This window comes from Megalobrama amblycephala, linkage group LG18, assembly GCF_018812025.1.
Source record: "Megalobrama amblycephala isolate DHTTF-2021 linkage group LG18, ASM1881202v1, whole genome shotgun sequence".
Lineage (NCBI taxonomy): Eukaryota > Metazoa > Chordata > Actinopteri > Cypriniformes > Xenocyprididae > Megalobrama > Megalobrama amblycephala.
Genome location: NC_063061.1, coordinates 23,384,144 through 23,397,702, shown reverse-complemented (window position 1 = coordinate 23,397,702; position 13,559 = coordinate 23,384,144).

The window sequence follows — 13,559 nt, the reverse complement described above, 5'->3', positions numbered from 1 at the left end:
ATTTAATACAAAACTACCAGAGTAAAAAAAAACAGTGTAAAAAATAATAATAGTAAAAATAAATTAAATAAACAAATAATTTAATAATAAAGTAAAAAATATTAAAATAAATGAATAGATTTATTAACAGTAACAGTACTAAAAACAACATAAGAGAATTGAATATATTGCAAATAATATTTGACACATATTTACAATATTTTTTTTTCACAGCATATATTGGTTCTTAATAGGCCTACATGAAAATATAGTTGCCTTTTAAATTTTAGGATGGGGGGCTCATAGTTCATTTAGTTAAGAGCACTTTGGACTACTTAAATAACATCTTTAAAATATCAAAGAAATATTATGTTTTCGATATCTGGCCTGTAATTATCAAAGGTAGGCTATATATGAATAGTCTATAAGCTATGAGCTATTTATTGCAAAAACAATAAATATAAATGTATAGGGGTTGCATTTAAGATATAATAATTAAAAAAAATGTTTACTCAGCTATATAAAAAAAATATTTCATCATGAGGAATATTAAAATAATGTTTACCCCTCTTTCACCGCTAGAGGTCAGCACAGGGCAAAATTACGAATGGTAAAAAAAAAAAAAAAAAAACCTAGGCTACTTCTGGGCCTGACGTGTTCTGACGATTTGTGCTGCCCGCTCAGGATGTGCTAACCATAGATACAGCCTACATATATCTGTGGTGCTAACAGCTAACAGGGTTTTTTTTTCAGTCAGAGGAGTCCAGTACGACACAAAAGAAGCTGTCAGATGTAGAAGGACAGCGTGAAATGTGTTGGTAGCACAGGAAATAATAACTTATTGTTCATGTGGTGTGGTGTGATGTGAGGCTTAAAGAGATAGTTCACCCAAAAATTAAAATTCTGTCATCGTTCACCCTCAAGCTGTTCCAAACGTATAAATTTCTTTCTTCTGCGGAACACAAAAATAGATATTTTGAAGAATGTTGGTAACCAAACGGGCCCAGGACCCCACTGACTTCCATGGAAAAAAAATAGCCTACTATGGAAGTCAACTGTTTGGTTACCAGCATTCTTCAAAATATCTTTGTGTTCAGCAGAAGAAAGAAATTTATACAGGTTTGGAACAACTTGAGTGTGAAAGATGACAGAATTTTCTTTTTTTTTTTAGTGAACTATCCCTTTGACAACCCTAATTCTTCCCTTAAAACCAAGCAAATATAGTGCACATCCTGATATAGCATATATTTTAAATTCTTTCTTTATATAAAAATAAAAACAATGAAAATATAACATGACTGTAATTAGTTAGGCTATTTTGGTTAACATTTCAGAGCATTTAATTAGATCATAGTTAACATTTATTCTATTGATAATACATCTATTAAGCACTTTATTTGAGAAATAGTTACCTAGACAGTTGCTGTTCTTAACTATTCTAATAAGTACAGAAATGTGTTAAGAGGTACAACTGTTCATTTATCTCATGATGAAAATGCACCTTGTCATAAGTAGGCCACTTGTTAGGAAAATGAGACTATATGCGGCAGCCGCTCCACTGCGTCAGTCAAAGTGTTCATTTGGCACAAAACACTGGGCAAAAACTCAGAAAACCTTTATGAAACGTGTAGCCACAGTCAAAAACTCAGTATTGCAACTACATTTCCTGTCAAGAGGAATAATGCCAGCTCACTTTTCCCTCTGTGTGTGAAATGAATACTGCACTCTACTGCTACATCAGTCAGACACTTGTCTCCAGTCCTTATTGCAGTGCTTTAGGATGAGAGATGGTGGATCAGTGGTACAGACACACAGAATTTCATAATGTTCCCATTAAGATGCTTCTGTTTTTGCTGACCCTTTACCTGCACAGAGGTAACGTATACCCAGTGTGCTAGGAGGAGCCACTCACTCCGCAGTATCAAACTGATTCTCTTGTATTCTGCTCGGAAAACTGCTGAAGCTCACATGCAGGTTAAATTACGACGCCCCATGAGAACAACCCTAGAGCGCTCCAGGATGATGTTAATGCTGCGACTGGTCAACGTGTACCCAGCATTACATTACAGCAGATTTGTTAGCCTTGCACAGTCTTGTTCAGTGCGACAACAATATATCGATCCATTAAACCTGCACTTTTCATATGCTGAGCTCATAAAATATCTTATTTTTCTCTACTATAAATATAGTATTTTGCTATATTGGATATATGAATGATGGTGATGTTGCATTACATTATGCTTGCTCATATCCTCACTGTACCTTGTCCTTACCTGCCCAAGCATTTTTCCGGCATGCTCTTGTTCTTAAATAGGAAACCTCAATATATTTCCAGAGAAACCTTTTATAATTTAATACATTTGTCTTTGTCAGGTAGGAGTTTCTAAGAATTGCACAATCCATTCTAATCACATCTCCTGAAATATTTTCAATTGATGGCTCTTTATTTTGCTGATTCAATTTAGGCCCAATCTGAAACAAGTCCTCAGTTACTTTCCAGTTCAGTGCATCCCAGGGTTGACATCAGGTGAACTTATAGGCCACCTGTCAAAAATATAGGAAAATATTCAGATATTGTCAGGTCAAGTTAACAAAATCACAAAATAAATGCAATGTTTTTTTGTTTTTTGTTTTTTAAGTTTAATGCCCAGGATTTGAACTTATTTTATATGTGTTTGTATATGTGTGAAATACATGTACAGGGCTTGTATTCATAGTGGCTTATAAATAACAGCAGTTGCAGTTTGCATTTAGTTGCATATTTGTCACAAAAGTCACATATTTGGATTGTGTGTGTGCAGACAAGAGAAATGTATTTGATTTAGATAGACAGGTCTATACAGCGTTGTTGTTATCAGTGTTGGGGAATATTACTTTGAAAAATGTGTTACAATATTGCATTATTCCCTAAAAAGTAAGTAATTGTGTTACTTAGTTACTTATGGTAAGTAATGTATTACGTTACTTTTGTGTTACTTTTTTAATAACAAAAAAAAAGTTCTGTTTTGGCAAATGTAAAGGCCCTTTCACACCAAAAACTTAAGCCTTAAAGGCCACAACACACCAAGCCGACGCCAACGAACTAGTGGCGACAAAAGAAGACTGTGGGGTTGGCTCACATTGGCAGCGTCTGTGTCCAAAGTTGCCCTGGCACACCAAACCAACGCTCAACAGCCAACGGCCTAGTAGCACGTCAGTTCTGCGCCTGCGTATGATGAAATGCCTTTCCGAACCAGCAGGTGGCAGTATATGAACAGCCAGTCAGAATGATCAGATGGCCCGACAGACTGACGAGCTCCGACGCCGATTCAACATTTCGATTCGGCTGAAAAAAAGCCGACGGTGCAGAACACACTGAGAAAACTTAGTCGGCCGACAAACAAAAACTGCCCGATGGCCGACTGTCTGCTTGGTGTGTTCCTGCCTTAAGCCGACAAGTTTTCTCAGTGTGTTCCTCACCGTCGGCTGAAGTTGGTCCTTTTTTTAGCCGATTCAACATATTGAATCGGCGTCGGAGCTCGTCGGTCTGTCGGGCCATCTGATCATTCTGATTACTACCACCTGCATTTCATCTCACGCATTTCTCAGGCGCAGAACTGACGTGCTACTTGGCCGTCAGCTGTTGAGCACTGGTTTGGTGTGCCAGGGCAACTTTGGACCCAGACGCTGCCGACGTGAGCCAACCTCGCAGTCTGCTTTCATTGCCACTAGTTTGTTGGCGTCGGCTTGGTGTGTTCCTACCTTTAGGCTGAAAGAAATGAAAATTCACTCCTGTACAGTAGAGGGCGCAGCTCAAACAAACTTTTCAGCTGTACTACCATTCTGGATTGCAGAAGAAGAAAATTCACCACTTCAGCAATAAAAGAAAAAAGAAACACTGTTAAATGCTAAATTCATTTTTGCTTATTAATATGGTTGAACTGGATTATTGAAGGTCAGCAACAAAGACATTGGTTAACAAAGTGAGATTAAGGCCACATCCACATGAAGCCAGAGCTTTCCCTATCCAATCTTCTTTTTTTATCGTTTAAAAAAAAATCTGTAAACACGGTATCGTCTCAGGAAATATCTGCGTGCACACGAAACCAATGAAACCGACTCAAAACAATGTAGTACATGCCAGACCAGTATGTGGCGCTGTAATTCTGCCACAGAGATACACTAAAAACTTAGAATAAGGCATGGAGCATGAGCATAAACCTTGTGCACTGTATACAAACTTTAGTTTAGTTTACTTAATAAAGCTCAGTAGCTTCTGCAGCACAAACACAAGCATGTAGTCAGCTACTGTTGTTTTTGTTGTTGTTTTGTGCTGTTAGCGGTGTCTAACGTGGGGTGATGACATCATTGACATCATCAATATACGGATCGACTGTACACACGAAAACACAAGGGTGTAATTTTCAGATTTATCCACTCTGAGACCTGGTTTCAAATAACAGAGGTTTCAGGCTCCCAACACACTGGATCCGTTTGGATGAAATGCCAATATGATACAAAATTTGTACGTATACAGCTAAACGCACCTCCGCTTTATATGCAACACGTATTGCAACATGCAGTATATGTAACACGAGTTACGTAATCAAATTACTTTTTTCAAGTATCTAGTAAAGTAACGCATTACTTTTAAATTTACAACAAAATATCTGAGTTACTTTTTCAAATAAGTAACGTAAGTTACTTTGTTTTCCCATTCACTGACTGACAGCTCTCCTGTCCCCAAGTTGAGAGAAATCGGGAGTGCAGAGACATTGTGTGCGCTGTGTAAACATGATGGTTATTCTAGACTAGTTCTAGACTAAACCCATTTCCCTCCTCTCCTGTGTCCTATTCTTCTGTATCCAAGAATGGAAGCACAGCTGAAAGGTTTGTTTGAGCTGCGCCCTCTACTGTACAGGTGTAAATGTGTAAATTTCCTTCAGCCTGAGGTTAATTCATTTGACTTTGGGTGTGAAAGAGCCTTTACATTTGCCAAAAATAGAACTTTTTGTTGTTCTAAAAACAAACAAATAGTCCAGGTGAGAAAAAGTAAAGCAAAAGTAACGTAACACATTACTTTCCATAAAAAAGTAACTAAGTAAAGCAATTAGTTACTTTTTTAGGGAGTAACGCAATATTATAATGCATTACTTTTAAAAGTAACTTTTAACCAACAATGTGTATTTTTTAACATTGAATTATTGCTGGTTTGCATAATATTCTGAGTTTGCATTTCACTGTTTTTATTCATTTTGAGGAATATATTTTTGTGAGATAAGTAAACACATGCTCACATTTAGTCTACAACTACAATAACCATCATGCATACATGGCATACACAACACCTCTTCACCTCACTCCAGATTTCTCTCAACTTGGGGACAGGAGAGCTATCAGTCAATAAATGGGAAAATAAAGTAACTTGCATTACTTATTTGAAAAGTAACTCAGATATTTTGTTGTAAAGTAATGCATTACTTTACTTGTTACTTAAAAAAAGTAATCCAATAATGTAACTCACATTACTTATAGTAATGCATTACCCCAATACTGTTGTTGTTAACTAAAACTATTAAAATCATTTTTGTTAACTGAAATAAAGTGAAAAAACAAATATAAAAAATACTGCCTTGGTAACTAACTGAAATAAAAAGTTGAAATACTAAAATTACTAAAACTAATGCTGAAACAAAAATAAAAATAAATATTTAAAAAAAAAAAACTAATGACTACAACAATAGTAAGAAAACTTACTATTAAAATGAAAACTGAAAATATAAAAATAAAAGCTCATTTAAATTATTAATAAATACTGATAATATGTGAAAAATGTAGATGTTTTTGTAATATAATATAATAAGATATATTCATAGTATGAAGAGTATAATGTTTATTTTATATTAATATTAAAATATGGAATATAATATATAAATAAATCATATTTATATTATAAAATACATTTTCTTTGCAGCAAGATGCAATTCAGCCTTGTTTAATGTTTTATGCAAGTTTATGCTTCAATAGATCAATGAATTCAAGCCAATCTTCTTGAAGCATAAAAAGGATAGAATTATTGAAAAGATATATATTTTTTGCAGCAAGTGGCAATTTAGCCTTGTTTAATGTTTTATGCAAGTTAGTTAGATTAGAAAACACTGTTGTGATGTGATTGGCTATCTTTGGTCCCAATTTTTTTTCCAAATCCCATCCTAGCATGAAGAACTGAGAACTGTGCTTCTCCTCCTGTGAGAGGGCAGTGGGTTATAGAGAGCTCTGATTAATCAGAGGCCTGAGGGAGGACAGTCATGCAAGCAAGAGTAAGGCACCAGAGAGAGCATGTGGGTTATGAATTACGTTCCTGTGTAAATGTACAAGCCTGAGTGACTGTCGGTGCAATGAATTGTGATGAAGAGATCCTTAGGTGTGTTGCAGCAGCATGACTCGCGAGGTGTGCTCTTCCTCACGGCATCTCTCTTCCTCTCCCTCCTCCTCACTGCAGATAACTAGAGAGTGATCAAGAGGAGGGGTGAGACTTTTGGAAAAGGAGAGACTGCACTGCAGAAGCTGGGCGTTGGCTGTGAATTTGAGGAGAGGGAGTAATGCAAGATGGAGAACAGATGAGGCCCAGTGGAACAACCGAATGTAAAAGAGGAGATAAAACAAGAAGGATTTAATGTGAGAGGGAGAGAGAGATCGAGAGAGCTAAGGAGGGGTTGTATTAACACTTCAGTACTGCTGTGAAAAGACTGCAACTGACATCTTTGAGTCAACAGTCAATGGGCATGTAATTGCTTATTGATGATTTTCTGTGACTTCTTTCACTTTTGTGGTATGAGTTAACCGCATTTATATACTGTGGGACAAGATGCATGGAATAAAATGAATTAAAGCAATATCAAACTGATCACGTTTATACAAATATTTACTTCAACTTTTGGTTGGAAAGATTCTTTGCGTCGCAAAAATTTTTTATAAAACTCCAAGCTGTGATGAAACGATCCAAAGGGAAAAAATGCCTCAGATCAACACTATGATGTCATAAATAGTTATTTATTATTGGAAATTACATAATTAAAACAAGATTTAGCATGGTATTGAAGAATAATTATGAAAATTATAGAATAAATAGGCTACATGAATGATTAAATGAATAAGAAAGAAGAACAATGTTGTGAAGAACAATGAAGAACTGTCTCAAAATGAACAGTATGATGTCAGAAAAAGTATATTTATTATTGAAAAGTGCATATATAAACAACAATCAGCATGGCATTGGAGGAAAATATATTAAAAATATATAAAACTAAATATTTTATACTCAGAAATAAAAACAAGATTGTTGTTGTTATTCTTATTTGTGAGTTTAAGAGGTGTATAATTTGGGATATTTTAAATATATAATTTATTCCTATTTAATTATATATGTTCAAACTATGCAATAGTGTTTCTTATCTATGCGGCATGAAATTCTGGAAGTTTCTGCAACACTTGAGGGATTTTACCTCTCAGGGGTTTGGTGCGGAAAAAGGGAAACTTTGTGTATCTCGATTACTAATAGCTGCATTTAGAGTTTTAAATATTTAATGAGAGGCATCTGCAGAGACCAGAGTAGATGCCTGCATTCATCATACTGCAGGAGATGCTTGGGGACATTAGCAAAGGGCTTTTCATCAAGGACTTGAGCCGATCTCATGAGGTCCACCCAAGTGCGCCGTGAACAGAGCACATTTCTTCACTACCACAGCGAGTGTGGAACGCATTCAGAGGAGGAGCACAAAGCTCAGATCTCTCCTGAGAGAGAAAGAAAGAAGTGCTCTATGGCCTATGATACTGCCGTGTCTTTGATCTCAAAGCAGTGCAGAGTGAATTAAACAGCAGGCAAACTACGTGGGATGAAAGAGAAAAAGTTTTCACATTTGAAAAAAAACTCCTCCTTAGAATGGAGCTCCTATTTATATCGTTATGTTCCAGAACTCTAGTGCATTTCTTTGGTGATGCAATATAGAGGCCAGACTGTGGAGTCCAAAATCTAATGAAAATCTAATGTAACCTGAGAAGGAATGGAAAGTTCTAAGATTTAACATTAGCTAAGAAATAGTAAATATTCTGTACTATACTAAAATAATAAGTTGTCAGGGTCCTGTCACCTTGATCTTGGTTTGCTGATAGTATCCTTGCACTCATGTGTTTAAAGGTGCAATATGTAATATTTTCTGTCCGCTAGAGGCCTATTCAAAACAAAGGCGTGGCTTGATGACACCAAGTTTGAGCGCGGAATCTTGGGACATGTGGTCTTCACCTCAATTTGCCGGTGGAAAAGAAATGGGATAGGGCCCTGGAAGAACTCATGTTCATGGATGCGATTATTAACGTTACTGTAGTATGAAGCAGAGCAGGACCGAGTGTTGTGGGAGCTGAACGAGGCCGCTGGAGCGATTGCGCGACACACGCCTCACGAGCAGCGGAACTTTTATTATGCCAGTCGCTGGCGCTGCTTCCGCTTTTCCGGACATGAGTATGAGGTAACGCAGCTTTGTTTAACATATTAGATACATTTGAGTGTGTTGAAAATGTTATAACGTTGTAATATAACGTCAAATGTAATATAACGTGCATTCGCTCGGTGGCTGCTGTGAGACACACTGCAGTAAGATAGATCGATTTTATAATATCATATTAAATGCTGGATGGCTTGTGTTGATAAATGACATGCAATTCATTTTAAAACGTATTGTATGATGGAGAAAATGCTGTATTACTGTTACTAAAAATAAAGCTGCATCTGATTATGCTATGTTAGCTACTTGACAAAATAGTGTTTTTCTCTGAGGCATGGTAAAGCATGGTACTCACAAAAAATCAAGAAAATTAGATTTAAACAATAAGACTAAATGTGTTGAGCTATATAACAATAATTAGTTTTCTGTCTATAAATATATCAAAACAGCTGTTCCCTTGCCTATTAAAACATGTAAATATTAAAGCGTCTTTGGTGTTTCCATGGTTTCTACAAAATAAAACCAGAAACCGAGGGTAACGCGGGTATGACGCAATTGACAGGCAACTCCTCACACGTCCCGGAGCCTTGGTTAAAATTGCAATTTTCTCACGATTTACAAATAGTTGGAAACATTTGGGATATTGTAAGTACTCAAATGAACAAAATATATAACACTGGCCTAGTGGTTTTTGGATATTTTACTGCAAAAGTCTTACATATTGCACCTTTAAGTGAGTGTACAGCTTTGGCTTTGTTCCATACTCGGAATTTGTGTTCTGCGTTTCACCCATCCAAGTGCACACACAGCAGAGAGTAGTGGGCAGCCGTTTTTGCTGCAGTGCTCAGGGAGTGATTGGGGGGATGATGAGAGTGGAAGTGAACGCTGTCAGTCTCTAGCTTGGCCCCGCCCTCTTGTTACCTGTTTATTGGTTCAGTTGCCCCACCTGTTCTCCCTTGTTACCCCTCTAATTTCCTTCCCTATTTATTCTCCTTTTCTTCTCTGTCCTGTACCAGATCATCATCTCTGTTCCTCATTTGAAAGCCTTGCCTGTTTGGCGTGCTTTGTTCCAGTCCTGCTGCCCTGGACTATGTTTTGCTCTTTGGATCATTCTCAAATCATGTTGGATGACATGATCATAGAGTTTTACACAAACCTGTTTGAGTGCAAGCATTCATCATTTTAGGTTTCAGAAGGGTGCTCGTGAGCGCCCCCTTTGCCAGTAGCCCCTCACTGCAGAACACTCGAGATCCAAGGGGTGGAGTCGGGTAGGTTAAGATATATGGAAAGTGGGAGGAGTTGGATTTAGAACCAGGGGGTGGAGATGGGTAGGTTTAGGGCTATGCAAAGCGGGAGGAGTTGGATCTAGATCCAACCCCGCCCCTTGGATCTTGTGTTCTCCAGTGAGGACCATCTCCCCTTTGCGGCCGCTATGCGTCCTTGATGCGCACTTCAAGTTTGCAAGCTATGCAGAGGACTTTACCTGGCAGTCAAAGCGGCATTACATCATGAAAGTGTGGACTAAGAAGAAGACCGTGAGGGTTTAGGGTGCCATTTTGGATTCAGCCTTGGTGTGACCTGAGCTTTAGAGTCCAATTCTCATTATTAACTAACTATTAACTACTTTTGCATCAATAAACTCTAATTATTGCTTATTAATAGCAGTGGCGGCTGGTGCAAAAAATATTTGGGGGGGGGCGCAAAAAAATAAAAAATAAAAATTAGAAATGCAGGAATGAATAGGCTAATTGTTAAATAACCATTTAACAAGTGATATAATAATGTATCTATCTAAAACATGGAAAATTCAGTATTTAAAACATGCCATAGGGCTGTGATCTAAAAAAAAAATCTGTATTTAATAAAAAAAAGAAAAAAATTAAGATCATGCCCAATATTGTCCTAGAAACAATGTTCATATTGAAGGCTATGAAAAAAAACATGAATGTAACTGTGTAGTATATGCTATAAATTATGTGCAAAAAAGGGGTCAAATCACATTAGGCCTAGGCTACATTCTAAAATTGTACCTTTACAATCTAAAAACAAAATGTTTTTGAAGCAGAAATTAAATAGGGCCTACACTAAACTAAAAATGAAAATAAATAAAAACAAAAGAACAGACTAATAATTATTATTATTTTGATTACCCTACAATAGTCACTTTACACAGTTACTGCTATCGTACAAATACACTTAGTTGTAGGTTCGAAATTCTACATATGACATAATTATGTTCGCCAACAAAAACAAATTTTCAACAAATATTTTGAGCAAAATGTATTTTACTCAGATTGAACTCCGTCTGTTCGGCGCGCGGCGGCGCTCGTTCACGGAAGTTTGTGCTTGCTGAAGGCTCGTCCACGCCTGACTGCAAAATGGAAATATTTTCTCGACTTTCTAACTTTTACAGATGGAGAATATGTCTGTCAAATGTAAATTATGCACTGAGGAAATTATTAAATGTCACTTCATCTTAAAAAAATTATTAATAGAGGTATGTTTGTTTTCACCAATCGCTGCACAAGTTAAGGGTTACGTATGACGAAAGCACGTTAGTGCGAGCCCTCCCGGAACCCATAGAGATTGCATTGCAGTGCCTGCAGTTCGAAAAAAAAAATCTTTGAATGGAAGTCTATGGGAGCAGTCGGGGCAAATCTCGGCCAGACTGAAATGCCCAAAAAGAGGCGGTACTCCACAGAACGTGATTGACGCTGATTGGACTATATCCAGAGGCAGAACAAACAGCCTAGCAGTGACAGCTAGCGTAACTCTGTGGTTGAATGTGATTGAAAAATCCGTCCCTTTCTCACTTTGGTGGTGCGTCGCCCTATTGTCCTAATGAAGAAACCGCCCCTGATTAATAGTAAGTTAGGTATTTGGTAGGATTAAGGGATGTAGAATATGGTCATGCAGAAGAAGGCATTAATATCTGCTTTATCCAATATCCTAGTAATATGCATGCTAAAAAGCATCTAGTTAATAGTGAGAATTAGATCCTAAATTAAAGTGTAATTGTTTTTATATTTCTGTTCTTTAAAGTTCTTGTGACATTCTAGTGGTTCTAAAAATGTAAAACATTTTCTTAGGTTTTGTTAAAAATTATCTCAAAGACACTAAATAATAATAATAATAATAACGTATTATTATTTATTGATTTATTGATTATATAATATTAATAACATCATCATTATATTATTAGTGAATTATAAATAAATAAATAATACCCTTCCCAAAAAAAGGCTCTACAAAATTAAGAAGACAGAACACAGGCATCGCTTAATAATTTGTTAGTCAGTATTTCTTTCTTATTCTTCTTTCTTATTTTTTCTCCTTCTCCCTCCCATTTCCTCTCAGTTTCTCACATGTTTTCACTAAGCAATATTTCTCCCCTGTCCATTCTTACACAGCATGCATTTTCCCAAGGTCACCTCAAATCAACTCATTGCCCACGGATAACACTATTAGCTGTGGATCTTATGAGAAATATGCAGCTATGTATTGAGAAACAATTTTGGAGATGAAGCCTGTATGCCCTCCTCCTATGGAGCTGCCTCAGCAGAATTTTTCGAGTCTGCAAGTCAGCATTATAGTGCCCCTGTGTGCTTACTGCCCAACAGAGGGCAGCATTATCTGTAGCTGAATGTAATAGAACACCACCAAAACAAAATCTCACACACACAAACACACGCTCAGATGAACACACAGGAAGTAAAGCAGCTCTGCAGTGCAGAAAAGAGGCTGCACCATTATCAATTACAGCTCCATCTCACATCGGATATCAGCTAGCGGGCCTGCGGACGCAGCACATTTCCCCCAGCCCAGACCGACCCAGTCCAGAGCCAACAGAAGCAGAAACCTTAACTGTGTTCCCATTCACAGGGTCCCTATGCAGGGAATTTCTGCAGTAGTTCGCTGTGTCTGTCTGTCTGTCTGTCTGTCTGTTTGTCCGTCTGTCCATCCATCTATCCATCTATCATCCGTCCGTCCGTCCTTCCATCTATCTATCTATCTATCTATCTATCTATCTATCTATCTATCTATCTATCTATCTATCTATCTGTCTGTCTGTCTGTCTGTCCGTCCATCCGTCCGTCCATCTATCCATCCAACCATCTATCTATCTATCTATCTATCTATCTATCTATCTATCTATCTATCTATCTATCTATATATATATATATATATATATATATATATATGTCTGTCCGTCCGTCCATCCAACCATCCATCCATCCATCCATCTATATCTATCTATCTATCTATCTATCTGTCCGTCCGTCCGTCCGTCCGTCCGTCTGTCTGTCCGTCCGTCCATCCATCTATATCCATCCATCCATCCATCTATATCTATCTATCTATCTATCTATCTATCTGTCCGTCCGTCCGTCCGTCCGTCCGTCTGTCTGTCCGTCCGTCCATCCATCCATCTATATCCATCCATCCATCTATCTATCTATCTATCTATCTATCTATCTATCTATCTATCTATCTATCTATCTATCTATCTATCTATCTATCTATCTATCCATCATACATCCATCCATCCATCTATCCATCCAACTATCTATCTGTCTGTCTGTCTGTCTGTCTGTCTGTCCGTCCGTCCATCCATTCATCCAACCAACCAACCATCTATCTATCTATCTATCTATCTATCTATCTATCTATCTATCTATCTATCTATCTATCTATCTATCTATCTATCTATCTATCTATCTATCTATCTGTCTGTCCATCTATCATCCATCCATCCATTCATCCAACCATCCATCCAACCATCCATCCAACCAACCATCTATCTATCTATCTATCTATCTATCTATCTATCTATCTATCTATCTATCTATCTATCTATCTATCTATCTATCTATCTATCTATCTATCTATCTATCTATCTATCTATCTATCTATCCCCTCTGTTGTACTATGTAATTTGGAAGCTGCATTTTCAGGCACGAGGCGGCTAGTTATTGTCAAGTTGATCTCTGGTTCATTGTTGCAACATGACTCACATGCCATTAAATCATATTATGTTTCTCTGATTCTATTTGTTCTTCAAGCTGCATGTTGTTGTGGGCTGGATGGGGTTTCTGGGTG